We start from the raw sequence: 8,213 nt of genomic DNA on the forward strand, positions 1-8,213 counted from the left end.
AGAACACTTGGATCAGATTATGCCTGAGTCCAGCCAAAGACATGGCATTTGTAAAAAATCTTTCTCCACCTCTTCTTTTTCTTTCTCTTTTTTTTTTTTTTCCTTTTTTTTTTTTTTTTTTTTAAAGCAGCTATTCAGCTTTATTCAAAACACTCATTTTGCTCCTAGCAGGCGAGAGGGAAAATCTATTGTAGCTCTTTGAGACCCTTTTACAAACATGATGATTTCCCTTGCCTGTTTCCACGTGAAGCTGAAAGCATTTGTATAAAACCCATTGTAAATGCTCTGAGACTTGGCCAGTAATTTCCTGGGCACACATTTGTTAATGTAGCCTGCAAAGTGGTTTGAAAATGAGGAAAAACAGCTGTAATTTCTAATGATGATAAGTATGATTAAACAAGGTTTCTGCAAGTGGTTGTGAATAATGAGCCATCCCTGGGGACTGGACACTGGGGACAAACATGCTCCAAACATAGAATTATAAAATGGTTTAGGTTGAAAGGAAACTTAAGGTCATCTCATTCCAAACCCCCTGCCATGGACAGGGACACCTTCCACTAACCCATTTGCTCAGGGCCCCATCCAGCCTGGCCTTGGATACTTCCAGGGATGGAGCAGCCACAACTTCTCAGAAAAACCAGTGCCTTACGACCCTAATAGTGAAGAATTTCTTCCTAATATCTGACCTAAACCTACCCTCTTTAAATTTAAAGTCAGTAACTGCCCCAACTCTCTCAGATTGTCCTCACAGGAGAGGTGCTGCAGTCCTCTGATTATGAAGACTTAAAAGAGGTATCTTGAAGAAACAAAGACTCTAAACAGTCATGGGGGAGGGTTTTGGGAGAGGAAAAATGTGTTTCAATTTTACAGCTTTACTTCCTATGGTGATCACTCTGGAATAAAGCCAGGGATTAAGATGCCTTTTGTATGCTAAATTCTCACGGCTGATGTTGGGTTTTGTTTCCAGGTGAATAGATCTCACCTTGGAGTGAGGCTTGCTTCACCGTGTGGGGGTATGTTTAGAAATTTGAGGCTGCAGCAGCATTTCCAAACCCATATCACTCATTCTTAGCCGTGGGGGCTCCTCAAGGGCTTCTCAAATCGACCCCAAAAAATGGGTTGCTTGGCTGAGAAGATCTTGCCTTGAAGCGTGTACCCACAGCTGAGGCACTTATGGCTGAGCAGGGCACACCACCCATTCCCAACACAGCTCCTGCTGGATGTCCTCTGTGATGGGGTAAGTCTCTGTGTAATGGATACAGGATTTTGGCAGTATTTGTTTGAAATGGGCTTGTTTATTTTTGTCTGTTCAAAGTGTTCCAAAAGGTAGGACATGAGCCTTGGTGGAAATCTCTCCGGGTCTTTGGAAGCCACAGCCACTACCTGTTAGAGGTGTACTACAACAAGTGAAATGGAGAAATGTTGTCCCTGCAGTCCCAGGAGCTGTAATTCTTTGTTAACCCCTTCTACATCTTCATCTGCTGGTTGTTTCCCATGTTAAGCCCTGTTGTTTCTTTCTGCTAATGGCTGTGTTCTTCCACCTCAAAAGTCAACAGATAAGCAATGCATGAGACACGGCCTGCACATGTTTGTCCCAGGCTGTTACCACCCCCTGAGATCCTACAGCAGGGCTTATCAAGAAACTGCTGACGGTCATAATGATAAATTATAATTATCATTTGCCAGGGAGAATATATAGATTATATTCTTTATCATAGGGAGGTTACAACTATCTTTATTTTATTTGATCTTTTTTTCATTTCCTGGGTTACGCCTCATTAATTTCCTGAAAAGAAACTGAAGACAGATGACAGTCAGATAAGAGGGATCCTAGACTGTAATCAAGAGCCTTGGGCAGACTGTAGGGTAGAAATGCAGGTTTAAGGGATGCTCTTTGCTTTGACCTTTCCTGTCTAGTGATAAGATCTGTGTGCAGCTCATGGTGATAGTGATCAACCAGCAGCTTGCCAGGAGGTTTTATTCCTTTGCTTCTCTTGGTGTGATACTGTGAAAGAGTCCCAGGAGAAAGGCCAGGAAGTGATGCCCTGAAGAGTGGTGGCAGGAATCTCCAAGCTAAGGAGCTGCAGATGCTGGAGAGGCTCAGCTCAGGTGCAAGGAATATCTTATCTTAGTCCTGGCATGGGGTTCACTTGCTCTTCAATCGCCTTGGAAACAGCGGAATGGGCAGAGTGGGCATCACTCCTTTCTGCTGTCTTTCTACAACATCAAGATTCTTAGGGGGAAGCTGGCCATGCTCAGGAGCTGAGAAATTACCATCTCCATGTCCCTTCTGTCCTGTTGCCCATGTAATTTTTTTCCCCAACTGTCTTCTTGCAGCAAACTGGGAAATGTATTTGTAAGATCTGGAAAAAGCCTGCAACCACAGAATCATGGAATCAAAACGGGCCAGGCTGGAAGGGACCCCAGTGGGTCATCTGGTCCAACCTCATGGCTCAAGCAGGGTCACCCTAGAGCACATTGCACAGGACTGGGTGGTTCTTGAGTATCTCCAATGGGAGACTCTACAACCTCTCTGGGCAACCTGTTGCACTGCTTGGCCACCTGCACAGTAAAGTTCTTCCTCATGTTTAGGGTGGAGCTTCCTGCGCACCAGTCTCTTGTCCTTGTGGTCGGCACCACCGAGAAGAGCCTGCCTCCATCCTCTTGCCACGCTCCCCATGGACACTTAGAGGTGAAGTCCCCTTTCGGTCGTCTCATCTCGAGGCATTTATGGCAACCGACTCTGCTGCCTGTGCTGGGGCTCCTCGGTGCCCTCCCTGCGCCAACTGCTGGGACATCTGCTGGGACATCCCCTGGGACATCCCCTGGGACATCCTCTGGGACATCCCCTGGGGCATCCCTTGGGACATCCGCTGGGGCAACCGCTGGGGCATCCCCTGGGACATCCCCTGGGACATCCCCTGGGGCATCCCCTGGGGCATCTGCTGGGGCATCCGCTGGGACATCCACGGCACGTGCGAACAGCTGCCCGCGTCAGCCGCTGCCTGCGAGGGAAGCCCCGCGCCACCCCCGCGCCACCCTCGCTCCAGCCCCGCTCCATCCCCGCGCCGCTCCCCGTTGTGCGGCCCCGCCGCTCGCGCTGACCGGGCCGGTTTGAAACCGCCCGCTCCTCGCCCGCTCCAACGCCGGGAGCTGCCCGTGCTGCTGTCACTCGGGTGTTTCCCCTTGGACAGCTTGACCTGACCCTCATCCCCTGGCCGTACTTCGCCGACCGTGCCTTACACCCCCTGCGCTGTTGGGTACGGTGTGGGAGATAGCTCGGTGCAGGGGAAAGGAAAGAAATATTCGAGAGGCCCCAAGAGAAAAAGCTGTAGGGCGATGCCAGATTTGGCTGCCGTACCTTTGCCCTTTGGAAGATGAATGCTCCAGCCCCAGCACCCAAAAAGACGCAGGTTTTTAATCCTGGCTTCTTAAGCAGGTTCCTCTTTTCAGTGCTTTCAGCGTTCAGGCTGTGCGGCTGAATATGTTTCCTGATTTTTCTCTCCTTCTCTTTCCTCTCTCATCCCCCCAGGCTATTTCCCATGCTTTTCTCACTCTCTGCCAAGCAGTGGGAAAGCAGCAGCCCTGTCTGACTGCCTGTGATTATGGGGACTCTTATCTATGAGCAAAAGCTCTGTTTGCCATGGAAAAACCTAAAGTCCCCAGGGTTTATGGAGCAGAGAAACATATGTTACTGCTTTCATGCTTCACTTGTAAGGAGTCCTAAACTCTGCCATCCTACTGATGCATGTTTACCTGCTTGCTTTCCCAGTAAAAGGATGCAAGTTTGCTGTTTCTCTTCTCCATCCATTTAACTTTGTCTGGTAAAGATGGGCAGGCATTGCAGACGGTCTCTGAATTTTAAGAGAACTGTGCTTCAAATCTAGATGCAAGGAGTGTGAAACTCCTTGCTAAGTCCTGCCAAGGACTGAACTGGTTTTTTGGCTTCTGCATCTGTCTTTTGTTTCGGTGTTGTTGGCCCCTGAGGTGGTTGTTGGGCCCAGTTAGTGGGATATTATCTTTCTTAGGATCAGATGCTTGTGAATTCAAATGTATCAGTGTTTGATGTGGTCTGAGGCGCTGCAGATTCAGCCAGACCTTGGGAGTTACAATGTTTTTACGGCTTCTAATTGCTTGTCTCAGTTGTGGCAGCTGTGACAGCTGGTAATTGCTTGCCAGGGATGAAATCACAAAGGATGAAACCTGGGACAGAAGGTCATGGAGAACCTGGAGGGTGGCTGAGTGGTGAGGAGGGAGTTTGTGTTAAATGGAACACAATTACTTGAGAACATGGAGATGAAACTGAGGGCAGAAACCGGGGAAAATATGCAGAGGTAAAAGAGGAGGAGTGATGCCTGCTTGGAAGGACACATATAAAGAGAACAATGGAGTGCCTGGAGATGTGAGTACATTTCAGCTGGGAAGCACCCTTCTGACTTTCCTTGTGTCTTTGTTTTCTTTATTCTCACATGGGACCTGGCTCATCTAAGAGGGATTTCTCCTGGAGTTGTCTTATGATTTGCCACTGGACTGTTTGCTGATAGCAGCAACAGCACAGTGTAAATGCATTGCAATACATGAACCTTGCAGAGCTGAAGAGGGAGATGGGCTCTTCTTAGGAGTCACTGCCTTAAGAGTGAAGCAGCCTCAAATTTGGTGAGTTGTCCTTGGTCTTCCCTCTCCCTGTCAATTCTTTCCTTTGCATCTCCACGCAAGCATCGCCTTTTGTCTAGTGCCTTGAGCATGCCTTGTGCTTCATTCCTCAGCAGGGACCCAGCAGTCCCTGAAACAGTGGGGCAGAGCTGCTCAAAGGCTCCCATTTGTTAGGTGAGCCCTGCAAGCCTAGAGGGAGCAGAAGCCTTGGATCAAATCATGGTCTGGGGATTGACAGGATGGTTTCTGCTTTGGACAAGAGCTCACAGATATTTCTTCTGAAGATCTAACCTCAACATACCTCTTCTCAGTCTGAAGCCATTCCCTCTTGTCCTGTTACTCCGTGTCTTTGTCAAAAGTCCCTCTCCTGCTCAATAGTAACCCCTTTAGGTACTGGAAGGTGCAATAGGGTCTCCATTTATTTCTCCATTTACTTGAGTGGAGATATGCTAAAGAACATCTGTCCTCTGTACTTGACAAGATAAAATTTCAGTCTGAGTGTACTACCTTTGTAGGATTCTTTTGCCCTTTGCAGGCTTCAAAGGAGCAGCTGAGTCAAACAGCTCTGTCTTTTGGGGGCTAGGAGGGGAGGGAAAAGGTCTCTGGGATGAAAAAAAGGGAGAGGATAGGAAAAGAGGGACAGATGGATGCCAGCAGAAGCTAGAGCCCAAAGCAGGGGACAAGTTATGTTTTTTGAGTCTCTTGATACTGAAAGGCGCTATTGCCATAGTGATAACTGCTTGGAATACAGGGCCAAGGGGGATTCAGGGGAGGCCAGAGAGAAAGGCATTTTGCTCTTCTTTGGCCAGCCTGATGTTCTTGGAAGAACCAGAGGCTGGTGGAGGAGGTTTTGGACAGCAGGTTGTATTTGTCTCTCCCTTGTTCCCCAGCCTCCTCTGCAGTGAAGTGTCCCTTTCCTAGCAACCTGAGGGTTTGGAGAGGTGACTTGATTGGATGGACTAAGGCAGGAGGTCATGAAATTCTTAATTACAGTGGTGTCATAAGTACTCTGATGCATAGATGAAGCTCTGATAATGCCCGGAGAAGTTTTGGATGCCACATCCCTGGAAGTGTTCAAGGCCAGATTGAATGGGATTCTGAGAAACCTGGTCTAGTGAAATGTTTTTTAAGATTCCTTCCAATCCAAAAAATTCTGTCATTGTGTGATGAAGCTGAAAACACCTTTCCCTTTCTGTTGGGGCTGAGCCCAGAGTGAATTATTTAAGCATTCAGAAGTTTAAGGCCAGATGATGTTTGATACATGAGAGAAACTGGATGCTGCAGCTATCAGGTAGCCTGTGGTATGGGTGAACAGGTGTAACCTGGACAGACTGGTTCCTGGTTACTGTGTGCCAAAACCCATGGGAAATGCCACAGAAATCCCAAATAGCAGGTGACTCTGCACTCCTTACAAGGATGCTCTGAGGAGGAAACATGAGCTAGAAGGAAAGACTAGAAAAGCTGGGATAGTTGAGCCCAGAGAAGGTTTAAGGGGAGACATCTATATGTGAATACATGTAATACTTAACAGAGGAAGAGTTTAATCTGTTCACTACATCTACGATAAACAAGGCGTGAAGTAATGTCCTTAACTGTAATACAGGGGACAAGACACTGGGGAAAAAAAACCCCAACTTTTAATTATAGAGTGAGTTAGGACTTGTTCAGCCTGTCTTAAGAGATGGTGGGATCTCCATCACTGACAATTTCATGAGGAGTAAACTAACACCTAGGTTTAACACCTGGCATGCTGCTGTAGCCAGACAGATGATGTGGGCAGTGTTTCAGGATCTCCATGATCTGTTTTCCTGTCAAATCCTGTGTGCTCATGGACAAATATTGATGTCTGAGCCTTGTGCCCACACCTGGGAATGTGAGTAACAAACCTCATGGCCCTTTGACAGCAAAACTAATGAATTTGATCTGGTGTCCTGAATTCCTATTGCTGAAGGAGAGGGGCTGAGCAAGAATGGACGCTATGCTTTGGTGATACAGGAACTCATATTTTGGGGATCCTTTTAGGAGGTAACAAATATTGCAATCCCATGGCATTTGACAACCTTCTGGTAAGAGTTCTGAAGGTTCAAATATATTCAGAAGCTGTGGCTGTTGTAACTCGGTAATTGCTGGGTTTTTGCCAGGTGTACTTTAGGCCAGCTGATGAAACCAGCCAGATCAGCTGTCATCTGCACCACATCCCCCCAGCTGTGCTCTGGGAATTCTAGAGCAGGATCACCATCTTGCCACATGAGATTGGCATCAATTTTTTACTAAGGGTGACCTCGTGGTGCCAGAATCTGGTACTGTTGGGCTTCTAGGGGTGGCTTGACCCCATCACATCCAAGTGTGTGTGATTCCCTATGACAGTCCTGGATGGACAGACACATCTGTCTCAGGAAGGCATTCAGGACATAACATTCTTAGCACTACATTGTTAGTACTGGTCCAAAGTGAACCCCCTTTTCATTTCCTTTCCATCTGCTTTGCTTGTATACTCCAGCTACCTTTTGGAAAGAGTATGAGGAGAGGGTCGTTTCTGTTTTAACTTGTGTCTCATGTCTCTGATTTGTCTGTGCTTTCTGCAGACTGGTCAGTTATTTGGATGTTTCAGTCTGCAAGGATTTATGCATTGATTTCTCCAAAGTCACACTGGGATCTGACTTATTTTCAAACACAAACCCTTTATATGTGTGTTTCATCCATGTGTATAGTGCAGTAAACTGTTTATTCTTCCTCTTAAATTATTGTTATTGCATCTGAAAAATCAGGGAAGTCTTGAGTCCTAAGATGGGATTTTGCAGCAGATATTCCAGGATTTGAACATGGTTGATGTGGACTCAAGGATATGATGGCACTTTTAACACAACAGAAAAACATTTCTGACTAACTCAACTCCAAAGAAGAGCTGTATAATGGGACTTCTTTACATGCCCACACAAAACTGTTTTCCTATATCTTTCCTTGAAGTCTTGGTAGTGCCCTGCTGGGTGAACCACTCTTCAAGTAGCACTAGTCCCTGTGCTATTTGCTTCACTGTAACTACACTGGTTGCAATTTACCACCAAGTTCTTTGTTTTTAATTTTGAGTATGAATAGATCTCCCACATGTACATCTTTGCAGCTGGTCTTTCTACACTTGAAAATCTGTTCCAAGTAAAGTTGTTTCAGCCAGGTAATAATTATTTCTTAAGGGATCAGTCTCTGCAGTGCTGCAGTTTTGCCAGGATAAGAGAGCTGTATACCTGGGGGGGTTTAGTGCCTTTTCTACATGAGCTAGTTAAACTGATAGCATGTTTCAAACAGGTCACAGTGATGCTGAATAATTCCCATAGCTAATCCTAGATTCAAGTTCATATGACATAATTTGAAATGTGCTTAAGTTAATGAATTCATTTCCCAGAACTCCCTGTTGTAGCCAAAAGGAGGCAGAGGTAGCACCAAAGGTGATTCGGAGTGCCTAAGTTACAACCAGGAGCACCACTGACTGGTAAGAGGATTTGCAGTGATCATCCTTCTCAGCTGGCCATCTCATTTTGGTATATAAAAGTTAGGTGGGATGT

The sequence above is a fragment of the Zosterops lateralis genome (genome assembly GCF_965231275.1).
Source record: "Zosterops lateralis genome assembly, chromosome: 2".
Lineage (NCBI taxonomy): Eukaryota > Metazoa > Chordata > Aves > Passeriformes > Zosteropidae > Zosterops > Zosterops lateralis.